Source organism: Callithrix jacchus, chromosome 14, assembly GCF_049354715.1.
Source record: "Callithrix jacchus isolate 240 chromosome 14, calJac240_pri, whole genome shotgun sequence".
In the NCBI taxonomy this organism is placed as follows: Eukaryota; Metazoa; Chordata; class Mammalia; order Primates; family Cebidae; genus Callithrix; species Callithrix jacchus.
This window is the reverse complement of record NC_133515.1, coordinates 88,049,894-88,066,492: the sequence shown is the minus strand read 5'-3', so window position 1 is coordinate 88,066,492 and position 16,599 is coordinate 88,049,894. Positions and strand designations below refer to the sequence as shown.

At 43.9% G+C, this 16,599-nt stretch overlaps 1 pseudogene; it reads right to left on the bottom strand.

Moving 5' to 3' along the window:
• Positions 1–12,107: 12,107 nt before the first annotated feature.
• LOC103788044 (H/ACA ribonucleoprotein complex subunit 3 pseudogene) lies at positions 12,108–13,074 on the bottom strand (annotated as a pseudogene).
• Between the last annotated feature and the right edge of the window lie 3,525 nt (positions 13,075–16,599).

Below are 16,599 nucleotides of genomic sequence, written 5' to 3'. Positions count from 1 at the left end.
GGCTGAGATTGCACCACTGCACTCCAGCCTGCATAACAGAGTAAGACTCCATCTCAAAAAAAAAAAAAAAGACTTAATTTGTCTGTGGGGCACAAAGATAGCAGTAACAATAAATATTCACATAAATACAAGCTCTTGAGGTTTTATCCGAAATCCTCCTGACTCCTGTGTCAAAATTTAGCCTTAAATTAGGCCTTTACACACACACACATGCACACACACACACACACGTGCATTTACATGCAAACACACAGAGAGTCTCATTTTAACTACATAACCAACTTTGTGAAGCCTTGAATAACAATTATCCATTACCTTAATGCTATTTGAATTCATACTTCAAAAATCCAATCTGAAATTCTAGGAAAAAACAACAACAACAGAGACTAACCAGGTAAAATTAATAAGCAACTGTTAAGAAAGTCTAATTTGTTCTTTTAACGGTACCCAGAAAGTTAAGTTGAAACTTCTCTATTGATTTGCATAATGTCAATGATGTAAGTTTTATTGAAAGAACGGATAAAGCACACATTTTTCCCACTGTGATGCATTTCAGTAGCAATATCCTATACCGCTATCAAAATCCCACGTTTTATATCACATTTACAGAAAGCTTTACTATTAGCTTTAGTGCAGAAACTCAAATATTTTTTCCTTTTGGAACATTTCTATTCATGAAACTCAAATTTTCATTGAAATCATTTATGCAATATCCAAAACTCCTGATTTCACATTCTGCATTAATTTATCACCTCAAGGGAAAGGAAAAGATCACTTCACACTGAAAATAGTTGCTTACAAGTATGCATATTTAGATTTCATCATCTGCTCAGTGCCTCTTGCTTTATTGGAAATTTTTTTCTTTTGGTTACAGGGTCTGCCACTGTCACCCAGGCCTGAGTGCGGTGGCGCAGTCACCACTCACTGCAGCCTCGACCTCCTGGCCTCAGTTGCCCCTCCTGCCTCAGCTCCCTGAGTAGCTGGGGCCACAGGCATGTGCCACCACACCCAGCTAATTTTTTGACTTTATAGTTGAGACAGGGTCTCCCTATGTTGCCCAAGCTGGTCTAGAACTCCTGTGCTCAAGTGATCTTCCCACTGTGGACTCCCAAAGTATTGGGATAACAGTCGTGAGCCACTGTGCCTGGGTTTACTGGAATTCTTGATGTTAAAGTATCCTCTGGGCTGGGTGCGGTGGCTCACGCCTGTAATCCCAACACCTTGAGCAGCTGAGGTGGGCAGATCACAAGGTCAGGAGTTCGAGACTAGCTTGGCCAACATAGTGAAACTCATCTCTATTAAAAATAGAAAACTTAGCCGGGTATAGTGGCACATGCCTGTAGTCCCAGCTACTCAGGAAGCTGAAGCGGGAGAATTACTTGAACACAGGAGGCGGAGGTTGCAGTGAGCAAAGACCACACCATTGCACTCCAACTTGGGTGACAGAGTGAGATTCTGTCTCAAAAACAAAAAATCCTCTGAAGTTGTGCAGTCTAAAGTTTAACCTGAAGGGAGTTAGTTATTCTCTTTTGATTAGTCCCCAACAATGCCAAGTTTCAAGACACTGGCGGGGTTAATTTCAGTAAAATAAACTTCTCCTGGGAATAGACTTGGATTTCTTCTCTGCTGAGGAATCAAAAGCTGCTGGAGAACAACTTCTCTTGGAGAGGACCGTGGGCATTTTGAGCCCTAAAGGGAAGGAAACTTCAGTGGCAGTGCTTTGACGGCCCATTCCCATCTTGCACTCATCTGACAGAAGGGTTCCTGGCGTGCACAGAAGAGAAAATCTGGAGGCTCCATCACAGGTATTTTAGGACTAGCCGCCACATGTGGAAGTTGGTGTGGCCTCTTCAAACTTCAGTTTCACAGCAGCAGGCTTTTCTGTGTTCCCCAGTGTGGCCCGGAGGAGGTATATTCTCTAAGTTGTGAGGATTTGAGCTTGTGCTTTGGGAAGCACTTTATAGTTTTTACTTGATGTCTGTAATATGGTTTGGTAACTCCTCCCGCAAATCTGCCTGGAAAGCAGTGAAAGATTTTGCCTTTTTTTTTGTAACTCTCACTTGTTCACGGAGACCTCACTTTCATCTGGCGTCGTAGTCACAGGAACTCAAGATGCAATGGTGATTTGGGACGTTGCTTTTTTTAAGCAAATTCAGGAGATCGGGCATCATAATTGGTTTACCATAATCTGAGCTGGGGTAGGGCTCCCCTACCCCAAACCCTTGGGCTGAGGTCACCTGCAAGTCAAGCCAGCCCAGCAGTTCTCAAGTCGGGGCAATTTCTTCCCCCAGGAGACATTTGTCAATGTTTGGACACAATTTTTGATTGTCACAACTTGCAGGTGGCGAGTGCTACAGGAATCTAGAGGTCAGGAATGTTGTCAAACATCCCACAATACACAGGACAGCCCCCACACCAAAGAATTATCCAACCTAAGGTGTCCCTGGCAGCAAGCTTGAGAAACTCTGATCTAGCCTAAGAATAAAATGAGACATTCCATCATTTTAGAAAATCAGATTGGAAAAACTTAAGAGGCTGAAAGCGGTAACTCAGTCAATGATGCCTATATTATGTAGCAAAGCGCTCTGAACTAAAACATGCCAAGGATGGAGCTGAACCACAGCATCGCAGGCAGCAGAGAGCGGGTGCGGAAGCTGGAGGGAGGGTAGCACTCCAACAGGTCTTACCTTGTTTTTCCCCCCAGGACCTCATTCCTCCACCACCACTGTCAGGGGCTGAGTTGTGTCAGATCCTGCGATGATCACATTACAATGTGGCAGAAAACAAAAGACCACGATGCAGAATTTAATACTAGCTTTTGTTATGTAGTGAGACCACATGCAGAGAAAGGTTAAGCACTCACCAAAAGGCATTTTGACTGTCACACCTTAATTCCTTAACCATCAAAAGCACAGACTTTCTTTTATGCGTGGGTGTAAACTAAGACCCTCTCCAAGATTTGCCTTGTGGCCATGAGAGGAGTCGGGGGCTTCTCAAAACTCAGGAAAGGGAAAGAAACCCTCATGATACTCAGTGAGGAAGGGAGGGTAAACATTATGGCTATAGGCAACATCCAAAAAGGCTATTTGAAGGGACAACAAACAATGTATGGGGAAGGAGTCATGTTGCTTGTTCAGTAAGACATTAGGGATGTATCTTTTTCTTTACTTTTTTTTTTGAGAGGGAGTCTTGCTCTGTCACCAGGCTAGAGTAGAACGGCGCGATCTCAGCTCACTGCAACCTCTACCTCTCAGGTTCAGACGATTCTCCTGCCTCAGCCTCCCAAGTAGCTGGGACTACAAGCACATGCCACCACACCCAGCTAATTTTTGTATTTTTAGTACAGGCAGGGTTTCACCATGTTGGTCAGGTTGGTCTCTATTTCTTGACCTCGTGATCTGCCCGTCTCAGCCTCCCAAAGTCCTGGGATTACAGGCAAAAATGCGCCACCACACCTGGCCCTTTTTTCTTAATTCTAATGTTTTACTTCAAGTGTAGCAGGTATAGAAAAAAGTGCAAAGATCTAAGTACACAGCTTGATAAATCTGTATAAACTGAACACCTAATTGGAGCTAGAACATTACCAGCACCTGAGAAGCCTGCTGTGTGCCCCTCCCTCTCACAATCCCCCACTAGGATAATTACTCTTCTGGCCTCTCATACCATATACTAGTATTCCCTGGTTTTGAACTTCATGTAAATAGAATCGTATAATACATATTTTTTGTTCTGGATTCTTCTTTTTTTATTTTTTAGACAAAGTCTCACTCTGTTGCTCAGGCTGGAGTGCAATGGCACAATCTTGACTCACTGTAACCTCCGCCTCCGGAATTCAAGTGATTCTCCTGTCTCAGGCTCCTGAGTAGCTGGAATGGGATTACAGGCATGCGTCACCACACCCGGCTAAATTTTTTGTATTTTTAGTAGAGATGGGGTTTCATCATGTTGGCCAGGCTGGTCTTGAATTCCTGACCTCACGTGATCCACTACCTCAGCCTCCCAAAATGCTGCTATATCTATCTATTTCTAGATAGATAGATATAGATAGATTTAGATAGATATCTATATCTAGATAGACAGCAATTCTCCTGCCTCAACCTCCCTGGTAGGTGAGATTAGAGGCATGTACCACAATGCCCAGCTAATTTTTATATTTTAGTAGAGACGGGGTTTCACCATGTTGGCCAGGCTGGTCTCAAACTCCTGAACTCAAGCAATCCACCCACCTCAGCCTCCCAAAGTGCTGGGATTACAGGCGTGAGCCACCACCCACAGCTGATATGTGTCTTTTATCACAATAAAATAATTATATTATAAAAATTGACCATTTATAATTCACAGGCTCTGTTCTCTTTTTGCATTGCAATGAAATTAGACATAAATAAACTACAACATCAATAAACCATTAAGGAAAAATACAAGTAAATTGTGATGTGTTTATACAAAATAGAAACATTTTTGTACAAATTATAAAATGTGTGGTATCCAGCTAATGTCATTCAGAGTTCAACTTAGAGCTTTATGCACTTTTCAAACAAAACAAATGTAAAATCAATGAGTAGATTAATGATTATATGTGGCAAATTAACAAACCTATTTCTCTGTATTCTCTCTTAACTCCTCACCAAAATGACATTTAAAAAGAAAGGTTAAGCCACATGGGAAAAGTTAATGGGAAATGAGATAATGGCTTATGAGGGATATCAATAAAATTTGAAAAGCATAAAATAAATGGATGAGCAGGTGTAGTGTGGAGAAAGCTGAAATGTCTGCCTGCCATGAACGGAACCAATGAGAAGCCATTTAGCACCCCAGAACCCAATAAAGAATTCCCAGTAGCAGCTCCTGGCATCTCCAAAGGCCACTGAGTGAAATCAGGATGACTGGCTAAAATTCTCTAAGAGGAGCCGGTAGACTCATAGATCCTCCAGCTCCTGTAAGCAACTGTCCCAATCCCTTTCAGGCAGCCAAGGGGAGAGGATGAACCTAGGTGGATTTAGGGAATGACAGAACACTGAACAGTGACATCAGTCTATTTCCATCCTCCTTCCTGTGCCGTCTACCATAACCAATACAGAGGATTGTATTCTCCCAGGCAAGAAATCTGAGGATCCCTCTCTAGGCAAGCTGACTGACTTGAAGAGAAAATACTTACATTCTGATATTTGAGGGGTCCAGCAATGATGTGGCCAGTTCCCATGCAATCCCTCTGTGGCAAGACACCTCAATCCAATGCCCCATGCATGAGCTCCAGTCTTCCAGTTAGCCAGTCTGTGTCTTACTCTTAAAGATGAGGAAAACCTCCAAAAAGATACACAGTCTGGCCTGCCAGGCGCAATGACTCACACCTATAATCCCAGGACTTGGGAGGCTGAGGTGGGTGGATCATGTGAGTTAGTAGTTTGAGACCAGCCTGGGCAACATGGCAAAACAATGTATTTTAAATAAATAAATACTTTTTAAAAAATATTTAAAGTTAGCCAAGTGTGGAGGCATGCTACTTGGGAGATTGAGGTGGGAGATCACCTAAGCCTGGGAGATGGAGGTTGCAGTGAGCTAAGATCATACCACTGCATTCTGGGCAACAGAGTGAGACCCTGTCTCAAAAAAAAAAAAAAGTCCAAAACAAACATAAGAACAAAATATCTCAGAGGAAAGTGAGATGACTCAAATATTCTGGGCAACCGAGTGAGACCCTGTCTCAAAAAAAAAAAAAAAAAAAAAAAAAAGTCCAAAACAAACATAAGAACAAAATATCTCAGAGGAAACTGAGACAACTCAAGGAGTAGATGAAAATTCCAAAGATAAAAAGAACAGATTCATTAAAAGACAAAAGGAAAACAGGAAAGATGAGAAAATTAGATGACCAGTCTAATAGGAATTCCAGAAATAAGAGCACAGAAGAAACAGAGCAAGGGAGTTTATCAAAGAAATAATACAAGAAAATTTCCCAAACTAATGGCCGGGCGCAGTGGCTCACACCTATAATCCCAGCACTTTGGAAGGCCGAAGTAGGTGAATCATGAGGTCAAGAGATCGAGACCATCCTAGTCAATAGGGTGAAACCCCGTCTCTACTAAAAATACAAAAATTAGCTGGGCATGGTGGTGCGCGCCTGTAGTCCCAGCTACTTCGGAGGCTGAGGCAGGAGAATTGCTTGAACCCAGAAGGCAGAGGTTGCGGTGAGCCAAGATTGTGCCATTGCACTCCAGTCTGGGTAACAACAGCGAAACTCTGTCTCAAAAAAAAGAAAATTTCCCAAACTAAAAAATATGCATTTCCAGATCGAAGAGACGTCATCATGAAATTTCTGAAAAACAGAGATGATGCTTCAAGAACCAGCAAGAGGCAAAAACACTAGCTGCATACAAGAATTGGAAATTAAATGCCACTCAATTTGTCAACAGAAATACTAGAGGATGATAGGACTAGAGGATGGAAAATCATGGAGCAATTTTTCTAAATTTTGAGAAAACTAATTTCTAACCTAGAATTCTATACCCAGCCAAACTGTCAACCAACTGTTAAGGTATTATAGAATAAAGTCATTTTCATACACGCAAGATTGAAAAAATTGAACTTCCTTGTAGCCTATTAGAGTTAATTTGAGGGTGTGCCCCACCAAAATGAATAATAAAAAGACATGGGGCCAGGCACAGTAGCTCATGCCTATAACCCCAGCCCTTAAGGAGGCTGAGACAGGCAGGTTACTTGAGGTCAGGAGTTCAAGACCAGCCTGTCCAACATGGTGAACCCCATCTCTACTAAAAATACAAAAATTAGCTGAATGTGGTGGCATATACCTATAGCCCCAGCTACTTGCAGGGGCTGAGGCATGAGGACTGTTTGAGCCCAGGAGGTGGAGGCTGCAGTGAGCTGAGATTGCACCACTCACTTCAGCCTAGGTGACAGAGTAAGACCCTGCCTCAAAAAAAAAAAAAAAAAAAGACATGGGATGAAGGAAATAGGACATTCAACATAAGCAAGAAAATAAGGAAAGTTCCAGAATGGTGGTGGTAGAGAAAGTTGTTCCCTAGGCTGCTGCACAGCTGGTCCGGAATGGAGCAGTCCTGAGCAAATCCTGCCCAGCAGGCTAGAACAGCCACCTGCCCTCAGTTTTTGCCTGTTTGTAACAAAAAGCTTTAAATACTCAGCTGAAAGAGGTTCTCAGGAATGGCAGAACAACCAAAAGTTTGCCCTGGCTCTTGATAAAAGAGAACTGAAGAAGAAAAGAGTATTTGCAGGAAGAATGAATCATGGATTATCTGAGTCTGCGGACTTCTCGTGCACATATAATTAAACCTCTGCAGAAATTTCTACCACATCCCTAACCAATCACTCATCTAGCGTTGGACACAGGGTGGTTAGCCCAGTGACAGCGTGCCTTCAGCAGGCATACTATCACACTCCCCCAAAGCTCTATTTATTCAATACCATTTCCTTAACTGAAACAAAATTGTCTCTCTTCAGTTTGTGCCCCTTTGTCCTAACTTCCCTATGAAGGCACACAGAACAATCTTATTGATAAACAACTCTTCCAATATTCACACATTATTGCAGGCTTTACTTCCGCCCACTACACTCATGCTTTCTGTAAGCTGGTTGTTCTCAGAGTTTAGCCTGCATCAGAATCACCTGGAGGACTTGTTTAAGCCCAGCTTGCTAAGCCCCACACCAAAGTTTCTGATTCGGTAGATATGGTGTGGGGCCTAAGAACTTGCATTTCTTTTTCTTTTCTTTTCTTTTTTTTTGAGACGCAGTCTCTCTCTGTTGCCCAGGCTGGAGTTCAGTGGCATGATCTTGGCTCACTGCAACCTCCATCTCCCAGGTTCAAACGATTCTCCTGCTTCAGCCTTCTGAGTAGCTGGGACTACAGGTGTGTGCCACCATGCCTGGCTAATTTTTTGTATTTTTAGTGAAGACGAAGTTTCACCATATTGGACAGGCTGGTCACAAACTCATGGCCTCAAGTGATCCACCTGCCTTGGCCTCCCAAAGTACTGGGATTACAGGTGTGAGCCACCACTTCCGGCCATCATCTTTATCTTAAAATGTGGCATCAACCCACCAGAATGGAGCTTTCTGACTGAAGATACCCAGAGAGAGTGCCTGCCCCATGCAGAGGAAAGGACCAACAGGGCTTTGCAGAATCAAAGACAATGCCCGGCTAACCTTTGATACCTGAGCAGCTGATAAACTCAGCGTGTAGGCAGGAGTCCCCATGGGACTTCCCAAGAGTTGCCAGCGCACCCTCCCTGCATAGTGCGTTATGTCCTGGACAGTCTAGAATCCCAAGCCAGCCTGTTAGATGACCGACATGGGCCCTCGCTGAGCAACGAGCAGAACTGCTGCCCTTTCCTGGGTTCTCCAAGAGCCAGTGATCCTCCCCGGCCCTCAGACAGCCTCATCCACCCCTGGGGCAAGGTGTTTCGGTGGGCTGTGAGGTGAGGTTCCTGAGAGGGAGTGAGAGGAGAGACTCTGGAGATTAACTGTCTTGGACACATCTTCCCTCAAGACGTCTGCTTCCCAACCTAGCAATCTTTTTGACTCCTTTCCTCATTCACTGGTGCATCCCTTAAATTTCTTCCATTGTTTTGTTTTTCTGGATTGCCTGCCACAGCCTTTCTGTTCATCTCTCCACAGTCAGACCTGGGATCTGAACCCTGGGCTGACAGAGATGCCGCGAATCTGGCCTTCTGCTGCTCTGAGAGGATTGTTTGGGGACACGGGTGGCCATGCCTGCTTGGGAGGTGAGTTCACCAGGAGCCACTGCCCTCAGTGCCTGTGTCCCCAGACTGAGGAAGGAGATGCTAAGGGTAGCCTTTCATATAGTACAGAGAGCCTGGGAAGACGAGATGGAGGTGAGGAGGAGAGGTATTCAGTCCAGAGGGAACAGGGAAGTAATGCTTATTAAACACCTACTGTATGCCAAGTGCTTTGCTATATACTTATGGGTTACTGACTGAAGGTTGGCATGGAGCTGAAATTCCCTGTGTCTACTGGCCTATACGATTAAAGACTTTGTTCTGTCTTAGAAGGTAATGATGACTGATGAGGCTCTGAGAACAGAGGGTAAAGATTTTTAAAACCACCCTCAAGCATAAGCCTTAATACCCTCAGTCAACCCAGATCATGGTGCTCTTCCTAAGGCCATGAATTCCAGCCTGGGGAAGATGCTGGGGAACAGCTGGAAAAGCAGAGGATTCTAGGAATGTGAAGCCCTAGTTAGTAACCTCCTGTGGAGAGTGACTTCACCCCCAGGTGGTCGGAGCAGCAGCTGCTGCAAACCGAAAATGCCAGGAAGATCCATCTTCCCCTGACCTTGGCCACCTCCAGGCTGGCCTCCTTTTCTGCGTGGCTTCTGTCTGGTTTGGCCTTTCTCTGCTCTCCCAAGTCCTGGATCTGTGGGATGGCCCCTGGCCACTGTACTACCTGTAAAGGCCTCCAGATGGCGCTTTCAGCTCATCAGTGGTCACTGCTTTGGTTTAAGATGTGAACAGAAAAGCTCAAGGAATGGCAGGTGTGTCCAGGTTACCAGGCCTCAATCCCTGCCCCCAGAGCAGCTCAGGATCCATCCACGTTGAGTACCATCTGGAGCTCCCTGGAGGAAGTTGTCCCTTTCAAGGCCAATCTCAGAATTTAGGATAAGGTTGCCAAATACAGCAAATAAAAATATAGAATGCCCAAATTTAAATTTCAGATAAAAAATATTTTTTTTAGTTTAAGTATGTCCAAATAATGTCTGTGTCATACTTATACTAAAAATTATTGTTTGTTTATTTGAAATTCAAATTTAACTAAGGCGTCTTCTCTTTATGCGGCAATTCTAGTTTAGGTTTCTTTACAGGAGTTCCCTATCTCTGTCCACTACATGCTTAGAGAACAGGCATGTGTGAGATATGGCAACATGAGCCAAGTGCAGCTTCTACATTTAGAGGTGAGTTTGAAAAAAGGACATGTTGATGAACAATTGTAGAACAGAAAATGTAGGAAGCATGGGACAGTGAAAGAAGTCTGGACTTGGGTGTTTGCTTTCAGTTCAAGTTCCACTTCTGATGTTCACTAGCTGCGTTATCTTAGGTAAGTTATTAACCTCTCTGGGCCTCTGTCATTTATGTGTGGATATAGGAATAATACCAACCTCAGAAGGTAAACAAGGAGGTTGGCTGGGTGCGGTGGCTCACGCATATAATCCCAGCACTTTGGGAGGCCGAGGCGGGTGGATCACAAGGTCAAGAGATCGAGACCATCCTGGTCAACAAGGTGAAACCCCGTTTCTACTAAAAATACAAAAATTAGCTGGGCATGGTGGTGCGTGCCTGTAGTCCCAGCTACTCAGGAGGCTGAGGCAGGAGAATTGCTTGAACCCAGGAGGTGGAGGTTGCAGTGAGACAAGATCGTGCCATTGCACTCCAGTCTGGGTAACAAGAGCGAAACTCCACCTCAAAAAAAAAAGAAAAAGAAAAACAAGGAGGTAATAAGAAATTGTATGTAACTCATGCCTGGCCACAGTCAGATCTGAATATATGCTAGTTTTATGAAATAATAGAACTACCATAAGAAAGAGACAACTAAACATGCCATGGTAACGATTAAATTTACCTCCTTTGGGAGGCTCTCTACAAAGAATGTAACACTTCACTTTTATTTTATTATTATTATTATTTGAGTTGAGGTCTCACTGTGTTGACCAGGCTGGTCTCAAACTCCCAATCTCAAGCAATCCTCCAATCTTGGCCTCCCAAAGTGCTGGGATTACAGGTGTGAGCCACCATACCTGGCTCACACTTCACTTGTAAATAGAAATAACAGCTATTGGAGTATCCAGGGTAAAAAAAGAAAAAGGAAAAAGAAATAATAGCTAATACCATGTGTTTAATGCCCACACATTGTCCTAATAAACATGATCTCATTTAATCCTTATACTAACTCCCCAAGGTATTTACTCTTATTGTCCCCAGTTTACAGATGGAGAAACTAAATTAAATCGCTTGCCATAGAGCTAGTAAGTGGTAGAATTAGTATGTTCACTCAAGTCCATCTGACTCCCCAACCAGTGCTCCTAACCTCTATCTTATGCTACCTTTGCATAGATTGGCCCTTGAATTTTGAGTTGGTGACCACTATGAAGAGAAGCACGGATTGTGCCTACTGAGCATCTGGAACAGCAGATGGAGATGCAGAAGCTGGGAGGGGTGAAAGAATAGTCCTGGGGCCCTGAGTTGCTGGGCATTCTGGAAGCAGCAGGTAATTGATGTTCACAGGTGTGTCTTAAGAGCTTTGCAAGTTCTCAATTTGCATACTAATTTCTATATAGAAGGTATAACTGGGGTGAAGAGGGGATATTGAGCAGCCTCTTGGCCCTAATGAAAGTTTTGTTAGTATTGGTAGTTACCATTTGTTGGATATTTATAGTACATCAGGCAATGCCAGGCATTTTTCACACATTATCTCATTTAACCATCACAACCACAGATGAGAAAAGCCAAGGCCAAGGTCACATAGCTAGGAAGCGATGGACCCAGTGCTTGTGTAACTCCAGCAGGGTGGAGGGTTGATGCACTTTCTAAATAAGAGCTCATTCACTTCAAGGCATGTAATTAAAATTTATTCCTCAGCAAAATTGTGTGTTACTTACACAAGTCCCTTGTAAACATTCAAAATTCTGCCAAAAGTTTCCTATATTGTGGAAATCAGTCTTATTTCAGTGCCCTGTTCCACTTTTAGCTAGTTTCGAATGAATAATGAATAATGAACACATTGGTAACAATTACCAACACTGCAGCGCCTCCCTGCCTCCACCTCACAGCCGGGGCAGGGCAGGCTTGCTTGCTCCAATCTAAACTCTAGCCCTGCAACTCACAGAATCAACCCGCCCTCTTAGACTCCTCCCCTCCTCTGGTTTGCCCACTCACCTTGGGAAAAGTACAGAAAGATCAGATTTTCTGCTTTGCTAAAAATACAAAGTACAAGGTGCTAAGAATACAAAAGTAGATAAGATGTGGTCTTTGAGTGTGAGGCCTTCCTACAAGGAAAATGGGATAAGCATAATAACTGAAGGCAAAGGGCAAACTCTTTTTTTTTTTTCCAAATCATTTTGTCTTTAATAATCTCGCAGTAATTTAAAATATGAGAAAAGTCAAACATGCTCCCATTACGGGTGATACCACCATGATAGGCTCACACAAGCATGATCAATCGCCATGATGTCACTGGATGCCACAGAGTACGGCTGGCAAAAAGGCATCAGGGCTCAAGGATTGAAGAGTTTGGTTATGGAGTCTCTGAGGGGTAACAGGCAGCAGAAGAGACATCAGTTTAACGGACTGTCAGAGGACAGGGCGAGGTTGCTGGGTCATGAGCACCTTGAAGCGTTTCTTGATGGTGATTCGGTCTCAGGAGTATTTGTCATCTGGGGAGAACCGTGCAGGGTGGGCTGACCAGGTCTGTTGTCTCATTGGGTCAAATTTCTTCAGCGTATAGACCCGATCTCCCTCCTTGTCAAGGTAATACTGGAGCAACATGATCACTCTTAAGCCAGAGGTTCCAATTCGGTACGCAGCTCCCAGGGCAAACTTTTTAAAAGTCTTGTCTTTGAAATCATATGATTCTTACATTCTACTTCATCTTATGTCTATTTGTTTTAATATAACAATGTTTACCTTAATAAATAATAAATTTAAATGAATAAAAATTAAAATATTGTTTTCTGAATCTCTAAATAAAATTTAAATATATATATATATTATTTTTTGAGACGGAGTTTTGCTGTTGTTACTCAGACTGGAGTGCAATGGCACAATCTCGGCTCACCGCAACCTCCACCTTCTGGGTTCAAACAATTCTCCTGCCTCAGCCTCCTGAGTAGCTGGGACTACAGGGGCGCACCACCATGCCCAGCTAATTTTTGTATTTTTAGTAGAAATGGGGTTTCACCTTGTTGACCAGGATGGTCTCCATCTCTTGACCTCGTGATCCACCCGCCTCTGCCTCCCAAAGTGCTGGGATTATAGGCATGAGCCACCGCGCCCAGCAAAGATATATTTATTATAAGTCAAATTCAAAAGGCCAGCCCTGGTGGTTGACATTTGTTATCCAGCATTCTGGGAGAGCCAGGCAGGAGGGTCACTTGAACCCAGGGGTTCAAGACTGTAATAAGCCATAATCACACCACTGCACTCTAGCCTGGGCAAGAATGCAAGACCCTACCTAAAAAAAAAAAAAAAAAAAAAAAAGAAGGCCAGGTGCAGTGGCTCGCACCTGTAATCCAAGCACTTTGAGAAGCCAAGGTGGGAGGATAACTTGAGGTCAGGAGTTCCAGACCAGCCTGGCCAACATGGTGAAACCCTGTCTCTACCAAGAAATACCAAAATTAGCTGTGGGTGGTGGCGCACACCTGTAGTCACAGTTACTTGGGAGGCCGAGGTGGGAAAATTGCTTGAACTCAGGAGGTAGAGGCTTCAGTGAGCCGAGATCATGCCACTGCACTCCAGCCTGGGCAACAGAGTGAAACCCTATCTCAAAAAAAAAAAAAAAAAAAAGGCAATGCCCTAAAAATAAATGAGGAAGATGTAGCTAATCTGTAATTCTTCCATCCTGTTTCCTTACATGAATCCCCATCCTGGAAGTTGTTTCAGCAGGTCTGAGAAGGACAGCCATAGGGATTTAAGAAGGATAGTTATGTGATAAGATTTATTTTCTAGAAAGAGCTTTCTGACAATGGTATAGAGGATGGATTGGAGGTGAGAGAGACTGAAGGCAGAGAGAGCAGGTGGGAAGCCCTGCAGAAACCCAGGCAAGAGATGGTAAAGGTGAAGGAGATAAAGAAGGGAAGAGTTTTTGAAAGGCATTTTAGAAGTGGAGGTCAGGCAGGCCGTAATCCAAGCACTTTGGAGGCCAAGGCGGGTGGATCACCTGAGGTCCGGAGTTCAAGAAGTGGAAGTCAGGCACGGTGGCTCATGCCTATAATCCTAGCACTTTGGGAGGCCAAAGTGGGTGGATCCCTTGAGCTCAGGAGTTTTAGATCAACTGGGAAACATGGTGAAAACCTGTCTCTACTAAAAACACAAAAATTAGCCGGCATGTGCCACATGCCTGTGTTCCCGGCTACAGGGAGGCTGAGGTGGGAGGATCACTGGAGCTCGGGAAGTCAAGGCTACAGTGAGCCGTGATTGCACCACTGCACTCCAGCCTTGATGACAGAGCAAGACCCTGCCTCAAAAACAAGTGGAATTAGGGTCGGCCACTGAGCTTACACCTGTAATCCCAACACTTTGGGAGGCCAAGCCTGGAGGATTGCTTGAACCCAGGAGTTTGAGACCAGGAGAATTTAAAGTCTCCTTTAATTCTTTTTTGTCTCTACAAAAAAGAATGTTAAAGAATATTAGGCCGAGCGCGGTGGCTCATGCCTGTAATCCCAGCATTTTGGGAGGCCTAGGCAGGCAGATCACAAGGTCAAGAGATTGAGACTATCTTGGGCAACATGGTGAAACCCCATCTCTACTGAAAAATACAAAAATTAGCTATGCGTGATGGTGCATGCTTGTAGACCCAGCTACTCGGGAAGCTGAGGTTGGAGAATTGCTTGAACCTAAGAGGCAGAGGTTGTAGTGAGCCAATATCACGCCACTGCTTTCCAGCACTCCAGCCTGGCACCTGATGACAGAGTGAGACTCTGTCTCAAAAAAAAAAAAAAAAAAAAAAAAAACAACGAATATTAGCCAGGTGTGGTGGCATGCCCCTGTGGTCCCAGCTACTTGGGAAGCTGAGGTGGGAGGATTGCTTGAGCCCGGGAGTTTAAGGCTATAGGTAAGCCATGATCATGCCACTGCACTCCAGCTTGGGCAACAGAGCAAGACCTTGTCTCAGACAAACACACAAGCAAAAGAAGTGGAATTAATAGTATCAGAAAACTGTCCTGGGGCGGGGCACAGTGGCTCACGCCTGTAATCCCAGCACTTTGGGAGGCTGAGGCAGGCAGGAGTTTAAAACCAGCCTGGCCAATATGACAAAACCCTGTCTCTACTAAAAATACAAAAATTAGCTGGGTGTGGTGGTGCATGCCTGTAGTCAGAGCTACTTGGGAGACTGAGGCAGGAGAATTGCTTGAACCGGGAGGTGGAGGTTGCAGTGAGCTGAGATTGTGGCACTGCACTCCAGGCTGGGTGACTCAGCAAGACTCTGTCTCAAAAAAAAAAAAAAAAAAAATGCAAATCATATATTATCTGGTAAGGGATTTATGTCCAGAATATATAGAGAATTCCTAAAACTCAACAACAACAAAAAAACTGTTCAATTCAAAAATGGACAGAGGACTTGACTAGATATTTTTGCAAAGAAATAACACAAATGATCAATAAGCACTGAGACAACATAAAGGTTCCAGCCACCTTTATGTTGCCAGCACCCTGCTCTTTAAGTTTCAGCCACCATCTGACTGCGAGCACACCTTGAGCTTGAACCACCCAACGTCATGCTTCCTGAATTCCCAGCCCACAGAAATGGAGAAAATGGTTATTGCTTAAACCACGAAATTAGAGTGATTCATTTTGTAGAAATAGTTCATAGCACATGGTAAAATGTTAATATGTGGAGAATCTGGGTGAAGGATAAAGGAACTCTTTGTAGAATGATCCTGTACCTCATGTGTGACAAAGGGGTGGGGTTACAAGGATCATAGTCTCATCTCAGGATTACTCAGGGCAGTCTACACCACCCAAGTCTATACCTGTAACAATGAAGCTGAGCTGGAACTTCAGAGAAAGCAAGGTAAACTGAGTGTGCGATTTCCCTATTGCCTTGGTGACACCCAGATACCCTGCAGATGTAGCTGGAAACAGCTTCAGTTTTCCAACTCTGTGGCTAGAATAAAGTCTAGCCTGAGTTTTTACTCTTCTAACCCCTTGATTTGCTTTGAGAATTATTGTCTATAAAGAGCTCTGTCCTTTCTGAGAATTGCTTTAGGTGGAAGAGGAGAGGATAGGCTGTGTCCCTTCTCTTGTCTTAATCATTCAATTTATAACTTTTTCCTTCTTTTTCTCCAAGAAAATGGGCTCAGTTGGGGTGCTTTGGGACCAATAGTCCTGAGGTGGAATCTGTGGGCGCTAGACAGGGAGATTTGGAAGAGAAATGCTAGGCTGTGAGTTCTTGCTTTTGAGTTCTTTGAAGAGAATGCAGCATCTCTGGCATGTCAGCAAGTCCAGCAGAATCCAGAAATGTTCACCAAGAGGGCTTGACTAGAGCTGGTTAGGGGATGATCAGGATGGTTAGGTGCGAAGAGCTTATGCTGATTATGGAGGGTACGGGAGTCACAGGGTTGGTACCCAGTGAGGAAATTTACCTTAGTGGAAACCTTAGTGGAAACATTTGGGAGAGTATGGAAGAGAGAAGAGCTAGAGGTGAAAATTCAGGAAATAGAGAGGGCCAGAGTCTGAAATAACAGGATGGAAAGCTAAGGAGATGAGAGACTTATAATAGCAGCATAGTACTAAAAGACAAACTATGTGTAAAGGTAATAAGAAAAATGTGGACTGAGACTCTGAGGCAGTTAGGCCAGAGAAAACAAGAAGGAAAATATTTGTCTTCACTTGATTCAATTAC